This window comes from Podarcis erhardii, assembly GCF_964252035.2.
Source record: "Podarcis erhardii genome assembly, chromosome: 3".
Taxonomy (NCBI): domain Eukaryota; kingdom Metazoa; phylum Chordata; class Lepidosauria; order Squamata; family Lacertidae; genus Podarcis; species Podarcis erhardii.
In genome coordinates, this window is record NC_138507.1 from 121,255,230 (window position 1) to 121,274,981 (window position 19,752).

General features: G+C 51.4%; 1 protein-coding gene across 2 annotated transcripts in view; it reads left to right on the top strand.

Annotated features, from left to right (window-relative positions):
* Nucleotides 1-1,998: 1,998 nt before the first annotated feature.
* The window catches only part of ZNF395 (zinc finger protein 395), a 59,183-nt gene continuing 41,429 nt past the window's right edge, over nt 1,999-19,752 (top strand). Inside the window, exon 1 of one of the 2 annotated variants that reach the window (XM_081854787.1) lies at nt 1,999-2,198. The gene's annotated coding sequence lies outside the window, so the exon portion shown is untranslated. Of the gene's footprint in view, nt 2,199-11,106; nt 11,364-19,752 lie in introns of those variants that run through there. The other variant, XM_081854786.1, reaches the window with a different exon arrangement.

The window sequence follows — 19,752 nt, forward strand, 5'->3', positions numbered from 1 at the left end:
AAAACAGTTTCATCCATGAAAACAGTTAAAACATATTTTAGGGAGGCGGGTGGCTCTGTGGTCTAAACCACTGAGCCTCTTGGGGCAGCCGATTGGAACGTCAGCGATTTGAATCCGTGTGACAGGGTGAGCTCCCGTTGCTCTGTCCCAGCTTCTGCCAACCTAGCAGTTCGAAAGCACACCAGTGCAAGTAGATAAATAGGTACTGCTACGACGGAAAGGCAAACAGCATTTCCATGCACTCTGGCACTCTCACTGCGTTATCTTCCTTAGTGGGTCCTGCGAACTGCTACTCTGAATAATGCTTTTTATAGGGCAGGGGCACTGGAAATGAGTTCATAGAACAAGGGCCCAGAAAAGTTTGGGAACTACTGCTTTGGTTCTCTTTAAAGGTAAAGGGACCCCTGACCATTAGGTCCAGTCGTGACCGACTCTGGGGTTGCGGCGCTCATCTCGCTTTATTGGCCGAGGGATCCGGCGTACAGCTTCCGGGTCATGTGGCCAGCATGACTAAGCCACTTCTGGCAAACCAGAGCAGCGCATGGAAACGCCGTTTACCTTCCCGCCGGAGCGGTTCCTATTTACCTACTTGCACTTTGACGTGCTTTTGAACTGCTAGGTTGGCAGGAGCAGGGACCGAGCAACGGGAGCTCACCCCGTTGCGGGGATTCGAACCGCCGACCTTCTGATCGGCAAGTCCTAGGCTCTGTGGTGTAACCCACAGTGCAAAGAGAATAATAATAATAATAATAATAATAATAATAATAATAATAATAATAGAAGAAGAGCTATTATGCAGGCCAAATCTGGTTGGAGAGCTGTAAGGAGAAATATCATGTGTGGAGGTGTTATGTACTGCCCTCCCTTCCTTCCTTCCTTCCTTCCTTCCCTCCCTCTGGGATAAATGCAGGGCAAAGTTTCCCTCCTGCATGTTTGAGAACCATTCGCTGAGCAGAGGTGAAAGTTCCCCATGTGGATATTATAAACTAGTTGTGTTCTGTGTTATAAATCAAGCACTGCTAGGAGCTGTTCCTTTCCCCCCTTTCCAATATGTTTCTTATCAATAAAAGAAAAACCGGTGTAGCCAGAGCACGTTTTGATTCTGAAAGTGGGGCCCAAAGAAAAAAAAGTTCCGAGAACCACTGGTTTAAGAGGGACGTCGCGAACAGCCTACATCCTCCCTCCCAAAGTCATAACACTATGATGCCAGGCACACCACAGAGGTTTTATTTGTGGCAGAGAGAAAAAAAGATACAGCGGCCTCGCAAGCAAAGAGGATTTGAAACTGACCAGCGGTACCTGGGTGGGCTGAGGGGGAGAGAGAGAAAGCTTCCTGCCGAACAGCTTTGCAAAGCGCCGCAGCTCAACTGATCGGTGGCGTTTGCAAAGCCCTTTTGCCCCTGTGTCTTATTTTCAAACGCCCCAGGGCCCGAAGGCGTCCAGCAAGGTCGTGGCACGAGGGAGATTTGAACCCAGCCCCTCGTTTCCCTTGCAGCTCCAGACCTTGAATGCGCCGGCCTTTTGGGGGATGCCACAGGGCTCTCCAAATGAAAACGAAAACAGACACAAAGCCCCTCTCCACGGCGTTTAAAGCGGGTTTTGCAGCAAGAAAGCTGCGCGCCCAGAGGCCAGCCCTTTGGATCTGCCTCCTTTTAGCGGGCAGCGCCTTCTCGTTGCATTTCCCGGGCTCGTGGGAACGCGCGCATCTCCTCGGGCGAGCCCTTGCCGTTGGCAACAAGGCGCTCGCAGGCAGCCCTGGAAACAGATCAGGAAAAGCAACAGCGGGAGGTGGCGAGAGGGAGGGAGGGAGGGAGGCGGAGGGCTGAAGGTCTCTTTTCCTGGCCCGGGTGTTTATTTTTTGCAGAGCTCCGGCTGGGGGCGTGTATTTAAATGGCGCCGCGCAGCCAATGCGCACCGAGGGGCCGGGCCATGTGGGCAGCTTGTTTACAACAGACCTTCGCGAGAAAGCTTGAACCCGGCCGGCAAAGGAGGCGGAGGAGGCGGCGAGAAGGAAAGCCCGGCGCCCCGGAGCACGTGGAGGAGCCGCGCGCGCTCCGGGGATCGGTGGCTGTGCGCCGGCTCTCGTGCGCCCTGGTGCGCTCCCGGTTGCGCACCCGGAGGCTGCGGTGATGGGCGCGGCGGCCCCCGCGAGGAGACCCCGCTAGGAGAGGACCCCGCAGCGGCTCGGAGGCGAAGAGGTGAGCTCGGAGGAAGGTTGTGCATCGGAAGACACGGGGAAAAGTGGCTTGGTGTTGCAGGGGGAACGTCGGAACGGAGGCCCACCACCTGGTCCTTTTTGCAAGCAGAGCAGCCAGGCAGAAAACCTTATTTTGCCGTCGGTGCTGCTGTTGGTCTCAGCCAGCTGGTATCGGGGGGGGGGGGCTGCTGTTTGCTTAATTCAGGCTTAGGACCGCATGGATGTAGCTAAAATTCCTCCCTGGATTCGCCCCGTCCTTTTGGAGAGCTATCTAAGCAAAGGGCTGCCGCCACACCTTGTGGCAAGGAGTTCCGTGCATTAATGAGGGGATGATGGGAGGAAGTGCTCGCCTTTGTCTGCTCTGCCTCTCCTGCCAGGAAGAGTATCCCGGGAACCCGGGATTCTGGAACTATGGGAAAGGTAGAAACATAGAATCGTATTTTATTTGTTTATTACATATATGCCACATTTTTTCTTCCAAGGAATTCAGGGTGGTGCACTTGGTTCTCATCTTACCCTAACAACAACCCCGTGAGGTAGGTTTAAATCATAGAATTATAGAGCTGGAAGGGACCACAAGGGTCATCTAGTCCAACCCCCTGCAATGCAGGAATCTTTTGCCTAAGTGAGGCTTGAACCCATGACCCTTAGATTAAGGGTCTCATGCTCTGCTAATTGAGCTATATGAAATATAGGACTCTCTGGTTGTTTTCTTGCGCCATGCATTCTTCCCCCAACCCTCTCCCATGCATCCTGTTGTTCTCCTAATATATATTTTTTTAAAGCATCATAGCCCTAAGCTCAGCCTTTCCCAGCCTGGTGCCCTCCAGACGTTTTGGATCGCAGATCCTGTTGGCCCAGGCTGCTTAAACTCTTCCACAAAGGAAAGATGCACAAACTTCGCAGTCATTTTAATTACTTTTTTTCTGGCTGTTTTTGCACCTCTCTGAATATTAACAGTTAACGGCTGCAGATCCTGCCTTTGGTGCTAGGAAAGAACGTTTTAGGTAGGTAATCTAGTACAGTCCTTTGCCAAGCTGGTGCCCTCCAGATGTTTTGGACTACAGTTCCCATCAACCTGATGTGCTGACTGGGATTGGTGGGAGTTGTAGTCCAAAACACCAGGAGGGCACCAGGTTGGGGATTAATAATAATAATAATAATAATAATAATAATAATAATAATAATACCATACCCATTTGGCTAGGTTTCCCGGGAAGGAAGGCTGGGGCTGGGCTTATAGATTCCCCTATCCCCGTTCTCCTTTCTTTTGCAATCTTATTTATGATATGTTTGCCCTGATTCTGAGCTCATGTGGCAAAGAGACTGTGGTGTGCGCCTTGCCATGCTGCCATTTGTGCACATCCAAGGAAGCTGGGTGTTGGATGATTCCGGGACAGATACAAGGAAGGAATTACTTCCACGTGGTGCATAGTTAGACCGTGGAACTCCCTCCCACTGTAGACAGTGCTGGCCACCAACGTGGATGGCTTTAAAAGAGGATGGGAGGAGGAGGACCATCAATTGGCCTCATCCAGCAGGCTCTCCTTATGTTCCTATGCCAGCAAGTCACCTGGAGATATTTGCTCTGCCTGTTGTGAATTTCCACCCGCTGATAGCGTACTTTAAAGCCCTAAATGGCCTCGGTCCAGTATATCTGAAGGAGCGTCTCCTCCCCCATCGTTCTGCCCGGACACTGAGGTCCAGCTCCGAGGGCCTTCTGGCGGTTCCCTCACTGCGAGAGGCCAAGTTGCAGGGAACCAGGCAGAGGGCCTTCTCGGTGGTGGCGCCCGCCCTGTGGAATGCCCTCCCATCGGATGTCAAGGCGATGGACAACTACCTGACATTCAGAAGACATCTGAAGGCAGCCCTGTTCAGGGAAGTTTTTAATATGTGACATTTTAGTGTATTTTTTATCTCTGTTGGAAGCCGCCCAGAGTGGCTGGGGAAACCCAGCCAGATGGGCGGGGTACAAATAATAAATTATTATTATTATTATTATACCTGGCCTGGGATGTGTAAACAGATCTGTTGCCAGTCTGATGGGGGAAGGTGTAAGGGTTTTGTTTTGCTAACAGTGTGAATCTCCTGATAGCAGGTGAACCGTGGCTGGAGGGGTGAAGTGGACTCCTTTATAGCTTTGTGAAAGAGGTAAAGGTAAAGGGACCCCTGATCATTAGGTCCAGTCGTGACTGACTCTGGGGTTGCAGTACTCATCTTGCTTTACTGGCTGAGGGAGCCGGCATACAGCTTCCGGGTCATGTGGCCAGCATGACTAAGCCGCTTCTGGCAAACCAGAGCAGCGCATGGAAATGCTGTTTACCTTCCCACCGGAGTGGTACCTATTTATCTACTTGCACTTTGATGTGCTTTCGAACTGCAGGAGGTTGGCAGGAGCAGGGACTGAGCAACGGGAGCTCACCCTGTTGCGGGAATTCGAACTGCCGATCTTCTGATTGGCAAGTCCTAGGTTCTGTGGTTTAACCCACAGCGCCACCCGCATCCCTTGTGAAAGAGACCCCCTCCTTAAAAAAATTCCTTCTTTACATACTTGAAATAGCCCTGTCTCAAAAGCAGCACAGCCGATTCTGTGTAACTTACTATGTCCACCTGGTGATTTGGACTACGGTTTCCATCAGACCCACCATCCTATGGCCTTGCTGACTAGGGAAGATGGGAATTGCGGTCTTAAATCATCTGGAGGGCAAAGGCTGCCGTAGAATATTCAGCCGCCAGAGCCTTCCTTATAGAATTGCAAGATTATGGATTTATATCTATTGTAGAATTACAATTGTGCATCGGAAAATGCAGGGAGGGTGCATAAGTTAGTGCAGAAGGTTCTTAGTTAAATCTCTGGCATCTCCAGTTCTGACCCCATGCACACACAAACAAAACAAAACAAAACAAAACAAAACAAAACAAAACAAAACAAAACAAAACAAAACAAAACAAAACAAAACAAAACAAAACAAAACAGGTAGCAGGACTCTGTACAGAAGATCCAGGAGTGCTGTTCCGGTGTGATTAGATGGTAGCAGGCGGGTGGAAAAATAGCCTGACTTGTTCTAGGGTAGCTTCCTTTTACAATAGACCTTTAGAGCATGGGTAGGAAAACTAAGGCCCGTGAGCCGGATCCGTCCCAATCGCCTTCTAAATCCGGCCCGCTGACGGCCTTGGAATCAGCGTGTTTTTACATGAGTAGAATGTATCCTTTTATTTAAAATGCATCTCTGGGTTATTTGTGAGGCCTGCCTGGTGTTTTTACATGAGGAGAATGTGTGCTTTTATTTAAAATGCATCTCTGGGTTATTTGAGGGGCATTGGAATTCGTCCATTTCACCCCCAAAAGTATAGTCCGGCCCCACACAAGGTCTATGGGGCAGTGGACTGGCCCCCTACTGAAAAAGTTTGCTGACCCCTGCTTTAGAGAGTCTTGTGACCTAGAGACCAACATCTCCAGGATGCAATCAAGAGGCCTAGCAAAATGGGAAGCTTTTTTTTTATACCAAGTCAGACGGTTGGTCCTTCTGGCTCAGTATTGTGTACCCTGATTGGTTGTGTTTCCCTGGGGTTTCTGACAGGAGTCTCTCCCAGCCATACCTAGAGAGTCCCAGGACTGAATCTGGGACCTCCTGCTTGCCCTTCTCTCCCTGACTTCATAGGACTCTATATCCACTGATAGCTCTTGGCTGCATGAAGCAGATGAACTGAATGTTGACCACAAACTTGACATGAGCCAACAGTGTGACGCGGCAGCTAAAAAAGCCAATGCAATTCTGGGCTGCATCAATAGGAGTATAGCATCTAGATCAAGGGAAGTAATAGTGCCACTGTATTCTGCTCTGGTCAGACCTCACCTGGAGTACTGTGTCCAGTTCTGGGCACCACAGTTCAAGAAGGACACTGACAAACTGGAACGTGTCCAGAGGAGGGCAACCAAAATGGTCAAAGGCCTGGAAACGATGCCTTATGAGGAACGGCTAAGGGAGCTGGGCATGTTTAGCCTGGAGAAGAGGAGGTTAAGGGTGATATGATAGCCATGTTCAAATATATAAAAGGATGTCACATAGAGGAGGAAGAAAGGTTGTTTTCTGCTGCTCCAGAGAAGCGGACACGGAGCAATGGTTCCAAACTACAAGAAAGAAGATTCCACCTAAACATTGGGAAGAACTTCCTGACAGTAAGAGCTGTTCGACAGTGGAATTTGCTGCCAAGGAGTGTGGTGGAGTCTCCTTCTTTGGAGGTCTTTGAGCAGAGGCTTGACAACCATATGTCAGGAGTGCTCTGATGGTGTTTCCTGCTTGGCAGGGGGTTGGACTCGATGGCCCTTGTGGTCTCTTCCAACTCTAGGATTCTATGTCAAGCTAGCACTTCGCGATGTATTTCAGGGTTGAAAGCTCGTTCAGCCAAGCCACATCTGAGTTGGTGTGAACCAGGCACCCCCAAACTCAGCCCTCCAGCTGTTTTGGGACTACAACTCCTATCATCCCTAGCTAACAGGACCAGTGGTCAGTGATGATGGAAATTGTAGTCCTAAAACATCTGGAGGGCTGAGTTTGGGGATGCCTGGTGTGAACTCTCCTGTGGTAGTTCTCAGGCCTAGTTATTTAGGATGCAGTCATTTCCAAAGGCTGCAAGATGAAATTCCTTAACCAGAGATAGCTCACAAAGAACATGTCTCAAACCTGAAGGTTCACATACTCCAATGGTGTCGCTTGCCATGGAGATAGGATGTAATTCTCCTAGGAAATGCTTAAAGTTTAAGTTCTTAAAAGCAGTTATGATGAGCCCTCCTGTATAATCCAGGTCAAGTGGTGGGGTGTGTGTGTGAAAAATCCACATTTGTGAACTTTTTTGGATGCAAGTGGATGGTATGCAAAACCCTGATAGCAACGATCTTTCAATTAATGTGCAAATGACAATTATGAAACATTTGCATTCTTTAATGTGGGTTGTTATAATTGTACATATCAGGAAATGTGCCCAGGGCTGCCGACTCCCACCTTGCCTCAAGTAGTCCTATTGTTGAACCTTGTGGCAAACCCCCACCGCCCCAAATTAAAATACAGAGCACATTGGCACACTTGTTCCCTTATTCCCTGCAGACAGGAATACTAAGAGGATGTTCTTCGGGAAAGAAAGGCGTGAGTTCTCTGGTGCTAAGGTGCTGCGAAACATACAATTGGATCCTGCCGCGGCCTTGCCCCCCCCCACTGTTTTTCTTTTCATTAAAAGAGTTTCAACAATATGGCGCCCTGCCACCTTATTCCTCCAAACACTCAGAAGCTGCACTCAGCCAGTCTGTTTGCACTGTAGGTGTGTCTCTCCGAAGAAATATCTGCAAACTCCCAGTGCAAACAAAGGGGTAGTGTAAGGCTTCTGCTGGGGGCTGGATCACGTAGGTGTCTTCATTAGGTGAGGACTGCAGCTCATGTGAATAGGCTGGCATAGAGCCAGCAACCCTGCTTTTCAGGGCTGGCAGTTCACACATTCAGCTCCCAGCCATGCCATGTGCAGAGGAGATGGACAGAGCAATGTTTTGCCTGTCCGCTCAGAACTCAAGCACTGCCAAGTAACTGTGTACACTTGGTTCTCAAGCGTAAAACACTCCGGAAGTCCGTTTGACTTCTGAAATGCTTGAAAACCAAGGCTGCGGCTTCCGATTGGTGCAGGCGCCCTGGAAACAATAGCCAGGTGTTCGGCTTCTGGAAAACATTCGAAAACCAGAACACTTACTTCTGGGTTTTGAGTGTTCAGAAGCTGAAATGTTCAAGTACCAAGGCGTTCAAGAACCAAGGTTCCACTGTACAAGCACTCTTCCCCAAATTCATGCCCTCCAGTGGCATAGCGAGGGTTGCCAGTGACCGGGGCAAGCAGGTATCCTTGGTTCTGCCCACCGACACGCTGGAACGAAGGGGTAATAGCTTGGTGGCCTACCCGAGTGGGGCGCCATGGTACCCCGTGAGGGTCAAGCATTGCGCTGTGCAGAGGGTGCCCTAGCAAACCACCATTGCCCAAATCCACTCCTCAGTCCGCCCACACAAACATTGGGAGACATTCTCTGTGAGGGAGAAGGTGCACTATTTTTAGTTATTTATGATTCTTTCCTTTTGAAGTTTTGTTCCCCTAATAATTTTGCACCCAGGGCAAGCTACGTCACTGTGCAACTCCCAGCTTCTCCAGCCAGCATGGCTGCAGGATACTGGGTGATGGGAGTTGTAGCCCAAGGGTGCCAGGGTGGGTAATGCTGTGAAGGATGTGAATCTGCAAGGCAGCCCGAGGCGGCTGCTTCTCAGTTACTGTAAGTTCCAGGGATCTCGCCTAAAGCCAAAACCGTGTATTGCCAAAAACATTGGGTTCAATGGTGGGTAGGCTTGTCAAAGTCTTTATTCCCAGAGGCCCAGCCCCTTTCTACTACAGTGGTACCTTCATTCTTGAATTTAATAATAATAATAATAATAATAATAATAATAATAATAATAATAATAATAATAATTTATTTGTACCCCGCCCATCTGGCTGGGTTTCTCCAGCCACTCTGGGCAGCTTCCACAGAGACCAAAAATACACTAAAATGTCACACATTAAAAACTTCCCTGAACAGGGCTGCCTTAAGATGTCTTCTGAATATCAGGTAGTTGTTTATCGCTTTGACATCTGGTGGGAGGGCGTTCCACAGGGCGGGTGCCACTACCGAGAAGGCCCTCTGCCTGGTTCCCTGTAACTTGGCTTCTTGCAGCGAGGAAACCACCAGAAGGCCCTCGGAGCTGGACCTCAGTGTCTGGGCAGAACGATGGGGGTGGAGACGCTCCTTCAGGTATACTGGACCGAGGCCGTTTAGGGCTTTAAAGGTCAGCACCAACACTTTGAATTGTGCTCTGAAACGTTAGTTAGGTTAGTTTCCAAAGACACCCCCACACCTCCTCGCTATCCATCATCTAAGGAAGCAAAAGGCATTGTTCAAGCCCAGGTCTTGGCCACGTGAAAACAACACGAAGGGAAGTTGCAAAGCCAGGGGGTGTGTGGCTACGAAGGAGATGTGGGCTGTAGAGTGTCCTGTGGGCCATACTGAGAAGGTTGCATTCAGTCCCTGTAGCCTCATCCACTGGTGTAGCTTAAGAAAAGCTGGTGGTGACTCTGGTCTAGTGTTCTAACGCAGTTCTTTTCCTGCACTGGTGCAAACCCACCCGCCATCCTTTGTGAAGGGCAGGGGGAGTGTTGAATTCTGTGGCACTCATTTGCTGGCCAGCAGAGACGAGAACTCTAGGACAGGGGTCGGCAACCTAAGGCCCATGGGCCACAAGCAGCCCATGGGGGTCGTTTAACCACCCCATGGACCCCCATCACCTGCTTGGACGCCTCCCGTGCACCACGCTAAACTGATGCAAAGCAGAGGGGGGACCACATTCCAGGACGCTGGCCTGCTTCCCATTGGTTGCAGGAAGCTCCTGCAGCCAATGGGAAGCTGTGCACACCTCCTCTGCGCTGGAAGGAGTGCTGGAAATAGCATTTGCGCATGTGTGTGTGTGTGTGCACTCGCGGGGTCTGCAGGACCGTGAACTGGCCCAAGCCACAAAAACTTTGCCGACCCCTGCTCTAGGAGTATTAAGGGAGCATAGATGGGTAGAACTCATTCACTCTATCAAGGAAAAATCCTTCCAAATCAACACGTGCCCAGATTCTAAGAATGCTCAGATTGCATTTCACTTTTATTTATTTCCTCCTTTAAAGAAACTGTTTGTCCATAGTGATTCTATACTATGTTTTTTGGGGGCGGGGAAACACCAAATGCCTAGAAATTCGCGATCTGTTTGGCTCACATCCTGTGGCTTCCCATATGCCCCCTTCGTAAGCAACTTTTGTGCAATTCAGACTGCGCAACAGGGCCAGCCCTGGGTCTGCACTCTCAGTTTTCTGCCTTTGCCCACTTTGGCCCTTTTCTCTCCGTTTGGGGTCCCAATTTCTCCCTCTCTTCTCGCCCAGGTTTGTGCAGGGCACCGTGGTTAGAATCCTGGTCCAGCGGCGTAGCGTGGGTTGTCAGCACCCGGGACAAGGCAAGTAATTTGCGCCCCTAACCCCTAACCTGCCGCTGCTGCCAGCTTCTTCTTGCTGCTGCCTAGGCTGGGGTATTTACGGCAAGGTGGCCACGCGGCGGGTCCGTGTCAGGTGATCTGAGGCGAGTTGCCGCTGGCGCTGCCGCCCAAACGACGCCGCTTGCCCGGAGGAGGAGGGCATAGAGGCGAGGAAAATGCAACATGGCCCAGCAGCTGCAGTGGTGGCGGGGCTGTGAGGAGGGGCTGCCTGGCGTGCCCTCCGCGGCGAGCGCTGAGAGCCGCTGCCTGCCAGACGCCTTCAGCCCGGACGCGCACACAGCTCGTCGGTTCCGCGAGACATGGGGCTCTGCTACAGCCTGCGCCTGAGGCTCTTCGGCGACTCCGGAGGCGGCGAGCGCCCCCCCAGATGTTGCGCCCGGTGCGGCCGGCCGCCCCTGCACCCCCCACGCTACGCCACTGTCCTGGTCTAGGACCTGGGAGACCAGGGTTCATATTCCTGATGTGCCATGAAGCTGTCTGGGTGACCTTAGGCCACTCTAACCTACCTCACAGGACTGTTGGGAGGATAAATGGGAGGTGGGGAGGTGTATGTACACCACCTTGAGAGCCTTTGAAATAAGGTGGGATATACATATAGTGATCATAAAAGCTATTTAGGCCTTTCTCACTCCCTGTTGGGTGTGGGTGCGTTTTCTGCAGACCAAAAGTCTAGATAGCGCGGCCCTCAGCCTCCAGCTGGCGGCCAGGCAGGTGCGCCCTTGGCGACGCGCAGGTAACTTGCCGCCGCCGCTCCTGGAAGCTCCGCTGCGCGCCACCTCCCTCCAGCCCGTCCACCGGCCCCTTCCGCGCGTCGGCAGCTTTCTCTCCTTTTGCGCGCCCGCCACTCCCTTCCGCGCGCGGGGACTCCATTCCGGGGGCTGCCTGCAGCCGCGTACGTGAGGCAGCCTGTGCCGGGGACAGCCGAGGGGAGGGGACTGGAGGAGGAGGCGGCGGCGGCGAGGGCGGAGGGAGCGGGCGAGCCGCGGCGGAGCTGGAAGGGGAATTTCAAAACAAGCTGCGCGAGGGAAGGAGGGAGCCGAGCTGGCAGGCGAGGCGGAGCGCGCGCGGAGCTGGTAAGCCGGGGAGGGGGCGCCCGTCGGGGGCTGGCGGCGCGGGCGTGGGGTTTGATGGGGGTGGGGAGGGCTGGTTGTGCGGGTGGGCGACGCTGCTCTTGCAGCTGCACGGCGGTGAGAGAGGGGTGTGTGCGAGGGGGCGCGCCGGCGATGCAATCCCCTCGCCTTGCGCCCGTGCGCCCTAGCCAAGCTGCACGGGCCACTCCGCGCTGCCCGAAGGCGCGCACTCTTTTCTCTCCCCACGCGTGTCTCCCTCGATTTCTCTCCTCCTGCCGTGGCATGCAACATCCCCCCCTTCTTCCAGGGAGGGCGATCGTGCGTGGATCCCCCCTCCCTCTCCAACCGTGCAGCCTCCTCTTGCGCCCCCCCCCCCCGTTCGCTCCCACTTATTCCCAGCTGCAGCCCCGGGATCCTCCGCTTTCCCCTCGACGGGTTCTCGCCCGCCTTTTGCTTTCCCCGCTGCAGGAAGCCCTTCGCCGCCTCCGCGGCTTTTTGCGCGCACACCCGCCCGCCATCGCCGGTGATCGCGGAGGAGTGCGCACTTGTGTTTTGCTCCCCGCGTGTTCGCCACGCCTCCTCCACCTCCGGGCCGTGGCGCTGTTTTTTGCGCGCCTGGCGAGGCGGCGGCACCCGCGGGCGCTTTCGGCCCGGCACACCCCCTTCTCGCCTCCGCGGCCGAGCCTTCCCCGCACCCCCCGCTTCGGCCTCGCTCGCCGGCCCCCACGGGCCAGCTGGCACGCCCACCCCCACGACAGCCGGGCCGTGGCACCGCGCGGAACGGTGGATGGTGGCGGACACGGGTCGGCATGCGCCACGCCCCCTCCCCTCGCGGCCATGTCGCGGTAGTGCACGGACCTCGCACCCCTCCCCGAGGGGACCTGATCCTGCCTCGCGAGTGGCGTCGTGCGTCCGGAAGGCCGCTTCCTCGGTGCGCGCTGCGACGGCGCCCGCGGGCATTAGGAAGCCGCCTCGATCGAATGAGCTTGGATGCGTCCACTCAGACCGGGGCTTTAGGCATAATGGTTTGGGGCATTCTGCCTGCAGAGGAGAAGCTTTACCGGTGAGCTGCGGCCCTGATCCGTGGTGAAGCAGGGGTCACCCCCTCTCTCCAAGATTCGCTTGTTTGCTGCATTTCTAGCCCGCGTTTACCTCCAAGGAGCTGGAGGTGGCATGCATGGTTCCCCCCCTCCTTTAATCCCCACAACACCCCTGCGAGGTAGGGCACCCAGTGGCTTCCAGGACCAAGTGGGGAATTTGAGCCCTAGTTTGCCCCAGGTCCTCGCCTGATGCTCTAACCACTGGGCCACACTGGCTCAAGTGGAGATACTAGGGACTGAACTAGGGAGAGACCTTCTGCATGCATTGCAAAGTGGCTGCCAATATCTTCCAGACCTAATTCAAAGTGCTTGTTTTGACCTATAATGACTTTTACGGCTCAGGACCGCAAGACCTCAAGGACCACCTCTCCACGTATAAACCGTCCCGGGTTCTGCATTTATCATCATAGACCCTTCTTGGTGTGCCTCCTCCCTGGGAGGTCTGGAGGGTGGCAACGGAAGAAAGGGCCTTTTCTGTGGTGGCTCCCACTTTGTGGAATGCTCTCCCCAGGGAGGTTCGCCTGGCATCTTCGTTATACTGTATATTTTTTAGGAGCCAGGCAAAGACCTTCCTCTTCAACCACGCCTTGGGCTGATTAATATCCTACAGCCTTTTAAATGTACCTGTGGGGAAGGGGGTGTTGCTGTTTTGCTGTTCTGTTTTAATTATTTACTTGTGTCTTTACCTTGTATTTAATTCTGTGAACCGCCCTCAGATAGTAATAATAATAATAATGATAATATAATATTTATATCCCGCCCATCTGGCTGGGTTTCCCCACCTATTCTGGGTGGCTTCCAACAGAATATTAAAATACAATAGTCAGTTAAACATTAAAAGCTTCCCTGAACAGGGCTGCCTTCAGATGTCTTCTAAAAGTCTGGTAGTTGTTGTTCTCTTTGACATCTGGTGGGAGGGCGTTCCACAGGGTGGGGGCCACTACCAAGAAGGCCCTCTGCCTGGTTCCCTGTAGCTTTGCTTCTCGCAATGAGGGAACCGCCAGAAGGCCCTCGGAGCTGGACCTCAGTGTCTGGGCTGAACGATGGGGGTGGAGACACTCCTTCAGGTATACAGTAGACGCTCGGGTTGTGAACGTGACCCGTGACACGCGGGTTGTGATTCGGTGCTTCTGTGCATGCATGACCGCCGAAACCCGGAAGTAACCCGTTCTGGTATTTCCGGGTTTTGGCAGTCTGCAACCCAAAAAAACACAACCTGAAGCGGACACAATGTGAGGTATGACTGTACCGGACCGAGGACGATTAGGGCTTTAAAGGTTAGACCAAAACTTTGAATTGTGCTCATCTTTGGATGAAGGGTGGTATATAAGTTTAACAAAAACCAATGAAATAATAATAATAATGTGCTGTGCCAGCCATGGCCTAGGTAGGCTAATAGTTTGATCTGGGGTATGACAGCTCCTTCCACATTGAGGGATGGAGATTCTGGTGCCCCCCTTCAAGACATTGCTGGGCTCCCAACTCCCATAAGCCTTAGCAGCCAGCCTGGCCAGTGGTCAGAGATAATGGGAGTTCTAGTCCAGCAGCATTGGAATGGCCACACAGGTTCCCTCACAGGCATGCTTGGTGGGGAGGAAAGGCAGGGCCTTCTTGGTGGCTGCTCCCAGACTTTGGAACTCCCTTCTAGACTGGCTCCCTCCCTGTTGTCCTTTGGGAACAGGGCCGTCTTAAGCATATCCGGCACCGTGGTGCAAAGATCCTTCCGGCACCCCCCCCTTCCCCAGAGTTGACTTTTTTTAGGGCTGGAGGAGGCAGGCAGCGGCTGGAGGGTGGCTCCTCTGGCGGAGAAGAGGTGGAGGCTGGACGCGCCAACTCCTGGCTCAGCTGACCGCTTTGTGCTGCGGTGGCTATGGCAGGCAGCGCACCGAGTGAGCGGGCCTGCGCCGAGTGAGCGAGGGCACATGCGCTGCTCCCGCCAAGCACCGGCTCGGTTTTTTCCTTTTGGCACCCCGCAGAATTTGGCGCCTGCAGGATAAAAGGGAAAAAACTGAGCCGACGCTCGGCAGGAGCGGCGCATGCACCCTCGCTCACTCACTGCGCTCGTTTGGTGTTCCCCGGACTCTCGCCTGGCGCCCTCCAGAACTTGGTGCCCCGCGCCACTAGCCTCAGTGGGTAAGACGGGCCTGTTTGGGAACAGAATTGTGTTTCAAGCAAAGGGCTTTTAACAGTGCTGTTAAGAGTATGATTGCCTTTTAGTCCTGGTCTTTCATGCTTTTTACCTTTCATGCATTTTACCTTTCGCTATTTTATATGAGGGACGCGGGTAGCGCTGTGGGTTAAACCTCAGAGTCTATGACTTGCTGATCATAAGGTTGGCGGTTCGAATCCCTGCGACGGGGTGAGCTCCCGTTGCTCAGTCCCAGCTCCTGCCAACCGAGCAGTTCGAAAGCACGTCAAAGTGCAAGTAGATAAATAGGTACTGCTCCGGCGGGAAGGTAAACAGCGTTTCCGTGCGCTGCTCTGGTTCGCCAGAAGCGGCTTAGTCCTGCTGGCCACATGACCCGGTAGCGGTACGCCGGCTCCCTCGGCCAATAAAGCGAGATGAGCGCCACATCCCCAGAGTCGGTCACGACTGGACCTAATGGTCAGGGGTCCCTTTACCTTTTTATATTTTATATGAGCTGTTGTTTTGATTTGTGTTAGCCACCTTGAGTCCTGGCCTGGGGAAAAGCACAATATAAATATTATAATAAAACCGCCCTGAGATCTCTGGGTATAGGGTGGTATATAAATTCAATAAAAAATAATAACAACAGATAAAACTTGTCATAGTCGGTAGAGCATGAGACTCTTAATCTCAGGGTTGTGGGTTCGAGCCCTATGCAGGGGGTTGGACTAGAATGACCCTCATGGTCCCAACCCTGCAATTCTATGATCCTACTCGCTGCGTGGCTCGCCCCTTTTGGACACCCACTGTGCTTTGAGATTTCCAGTCCTTTCTCTGCTATTATGGTTTCGCTCACATACACAACGTTGCAACATGTGGATGGCCCTTTGCTATGCAACTTTGCCTTCTGGTTTAGGCCTGAGTGTGTCTACTCAGAAGTAAGCCTGCTGAACTTGAGCCTGTCGAACTCTCAGGAAAGTGTGCTTGGGGTGGCAACCAGGGCCTTACTTCTGCCGTCTTCCTGAGTCTCTCATGAAGTGGCCACCTGTCAGGGATCCTTTAGTTGCGATTCCCAGATTGTAGGGGGTTGGACTAGAGGACCCTTGGGACCCATTCCAGCTCTACGGTTCTATGAATCTTTTTGGGCCCAGCTGCGGAAAGGATTGGAGCGGAGTGTTTTGGTGTCAGGTCCTTTTGAACTGGGTTTTGCCTCCTCCTCCCGTGAATTCTCCTACTCTCTTCTGGATTATATCTCAGGTCTTTTCCCTGGGAAGATCTGTGGTCACTCAGAGTAACACTGCCATCTCGCCTTGGGACAGCTGATACAGTCATACCTCCGGTTACAGACGCTTCAGGTTGTGGTTTTTTTGGGTTATGGACCCGCCGAAACCCGGAAATACCAGAATGGGTTACTTCTGGGTTTCAGGGATTGCACATGTGCAGAAGTGACCAATCACAAGCTGCGTGTGCGCAGATGTGCCGCTGTGGGTTGCGAATGCTGCGGGTTGTGAACGTGCATCCTGCAGAGATCATGTTTGCAACCTGAGCATCCACTGTACAGTGGTACCTTGGGTTACATACGCTTCAGGTTACACACTCCGCTAACCAAGAGATAGTGCTTCAGGTTAAGAACTTTGCTTCAGGATAAGAACAGAAATCGCGCTGTGGCGGCACGGCATCAGCAGGAGGCCCCATTAGCTAAAGTGGTGCTTCAGGTTAAGAACAGACCTCTGGAACGAATTAAGTACTTAACCTGAGGTACCACTGTACCGCGATGGAACTCAACTGAATTTATTGGCTTTATAGCCCACCTTTTCCTCCAAGGAGCTCGGGGTGGTGTACGTGTCTCTCCCCCCCTCATTTAATCCCAGCAACAACCTTGTAAGGTCGGCTAGCCTGAGAGGCCTGAGACGCCCACCGTCAGCAAGTGAGCTTCATGTCCAAAGGGGGATTTGAACCCTGGGCTCCCAGGCAGCGTTTGAAATCCGCCAGATGTGTTTTACACCCGACAGTTCGATAGCACGTCAACGTGCAAATAGATAAATAGGTACCGCTCTGGCGGGAAGGTAAACGGTGTTTCCGTGCACTGCTCTGGTTTTGCCAGAAGCGGCTTAGTCATGCTGGCCACATGACCTGGAAATAAATCATCATCATAATAATAATAATCATAATTTATTATTTATTTATTTTTTTATTTTTTTTTTTAAATAATTTTTATTGATTTTACAACATAAACAAAAAACAAATAAACATAACACGACTTCCCCGAACCTCCCCTTCACTGCATCCATATTTTAAAATTTTTAGCAATTCTTCATCCCATTTTTATATTTAATTCTCTTTAAAAAAAATTCTATTTTATAAATTTCAATTTATAGCTGTAATTCTTTGTATCCAATCCCTTGACATCTTAACATTCCGAAATTTTACAACAATTTTTAAGATAGATTTTAAAATTTTTCCAGTCCTCCTCCACTGTCTCTTTATTTATACCCCGCTCATCTGGCTGGGCTTCCCCAGCCACTCTGGGCGGCTTCCAACAAAATATTAAAATACATCAAACGTTAAAAGCTTCCCTAAACAGGGCTGCCTTCAGATGTCTTCTAAAAGTCTGGTAGTTGTTGTTCTCTTTGACATCTGGTAGGAGGGCTTTCCCCAGGGCGGGGGCCACCACCGAAAAGGCCCTCTGCCTGGTTCACTGTAACTTGGCTTCTCGCAATGAGGGAACTGCCAGAAGGCCCTCGGCGCTGGACCTCAGTGTCCGGGTAGAACGTGAAAAACTGTCTACGGACAAAACGTCAGCTCCCTCAGCCAGTAAAGCGAGATGAGTGCCGCAACCCCAGAGTCGTTTGCGACTGGACTTACCTGTCAAGGGGTCCTTTACCTTTACCTTTTTATCAGCCCCTTGAGACCAAGTGTAGATGTCCGGGGGGCCAGCGTGGCGCCCGACGTCTCCACCACCTGGAGGTGCATTCCTGGGGAATCCTTGGGTCGTGCCTGTTTTCACACACCAGCAAGGCCTCCTGTAGAATTCCGTTACGTTTTTTATCTGCACAACCAATGAACTTCAGGAACAGAGAAGCCATCTTGAAAAATACGACTTTCGAGATGCCTAGCTCCCAAATGGCAACTAGGCATTCTGTTTTGGCACCTGTGAACCCTGTTTTAAGGAGCCGTTTGGCTCCTAGCTGATATATCTGAGCTTCTCAGTTTGCTCCCAGGTCTGGCACACCATGCAGATTGCGACACCTTTATTTGGCTGGCAGCTGTTTATATGCCCGATAGTATACCTGGCTGCTCTTTTTGTATGCTCACCTGTGTGGGTGTCTGTGCCACTGACGCAAAACACAGGTAGAGGCTTTTCTCCTGGGCATGGTCGGCCAATTGGTGCCAAAGAGAGATAGGACTTTTTTTATGTACGCTACCACAGCAGCAAGGGTACTTATAGCAAAGTATTGGAAGACACAAGAACTACCCACTCTGGAAGAATGGCAGACGAAGGTGATCGACTACATGGGACTGGCCGAGATGACTGGCAGAATCCGCGACCAAGGAAAAGAGACGGTGGAGGAAGATTGGAAGAAATTTAAAGTGTATCTTAAAAATGATTATAAAATTAATGAGTGCTAAAATGTCGAGGTTAGAAAAAAAGAGGATTACAGCTGTAAATGATTAGGTAAGAGAGAAGGGAGAAAAAGAGTAATTAGTTAAATTAAATGAGGATTTGCTGAAAGAAATTTGGAAATAGGGATGCAGAAAGGAGAGGTATGGGGAAGTCGGAGAAGTAAGGTTTATGAAAAGAAGGTTTTGAAATTATATTTGTGTGTGTTTATGTGGTTGTTTGTCTTTGTATAATGTATTGTAATGTGTTTAATTTGTGTTGGAAAATCAATAAAAAGATTATATATAAAAAAAAAAAAACCACAGGTAGTGTGGAGCCGGGGAGGAGATCGCCTCTTTGGAGCGTCTTTTTTGACAGGCGGCTGGTTCTGTGTGATTTCCCCCCTCTTAAACCACAGATGACTATCGCAGGCGTAATTTCAAGAGGAACAAGCCACGTTAGCTGTTGCAGCACGCAGCAAATGGCTCCGGTGGCACCTTGGGCGTCTAGCCCATTTTGCACGAGACCTTCTGCCACGATAAAATCGGTTGTCGCAAGGCCGCACGGTGTCGCAAGACCTGTCGTCATCTTGCCACAGAAATGCCACACGGGGTGCCTAAAAACCCTTCTGCGTTAGAAACTTGCGTGGGCTACAGAATAATGGTAGGCTCACATGAAGCTGCTTTCTTTGGAGGATAGAGTTACGTACAGCAAGCGAAATAATAATAATAATAATAATAATAATAATAATAATAATAATAATAAAATTTATTATTTATACCCCGTCCATCTGGCTGGGTTTCCCCAGCCACTCTCGGTGGCTTCCAACAAAGATTAAAAATACATTAAAATGTCACACATTAAAAACTTTCCTAAACAGGGTTGCCTTCACATGTCTTCTAAATGTCAGATAGTTGTTTATTTCTTTGACATCTGCTGGGAGGGCGTTGCACAGGGCAGGCGCCACTACCGAGAAGGCCCTCTGCCTGGTTCCCTGTAACCTCACTTCTTGCAGCGAGGGAACCGCTAGAAGGCCCTCAGTGCTGGACCTCAGTGTCCGGGCTGGATGATGGGGGTGGAGACGCTCCTTCAGGTATACTGGACCGAGGCCGTTTAGGGCTTTAAAGGTCTGCACCAACACTTTGAATTGTTCTCGGAAACGTACTGGGAGCCAATGTAGGTCTTTCAAGACCGGTGTTATATGGTCTCAGCAGCTGCTCCCAGTCACCAGTCTAGCTGCTGCATTCTGGATTAATTGCAGTTTCCGGGTCACCTTCAAAGGTAGCCCCACGTAGAGCGCGTTGCAGTAGTCCAAGCGAAATGATAGAATGCCCTACATCTCCCTGCACATAGAAAGCTAGCAGGTCAAGGAGAAGGCCAGGCAAGAGCCTGCTAGTTTGCTATGAGTCAGGAGGTTGTTTTCTGTGGCAGTCGGGGAAGAGTGCATCTGCCGCACCCCTCGACCGATTCTTATTGACAACTCTTTTTTAAAATGTTTTTATCTATGCAATTGTTTTAGCTGGTTTTATGTATGTAAACTATTTTAAATACAATGTTGTAAAT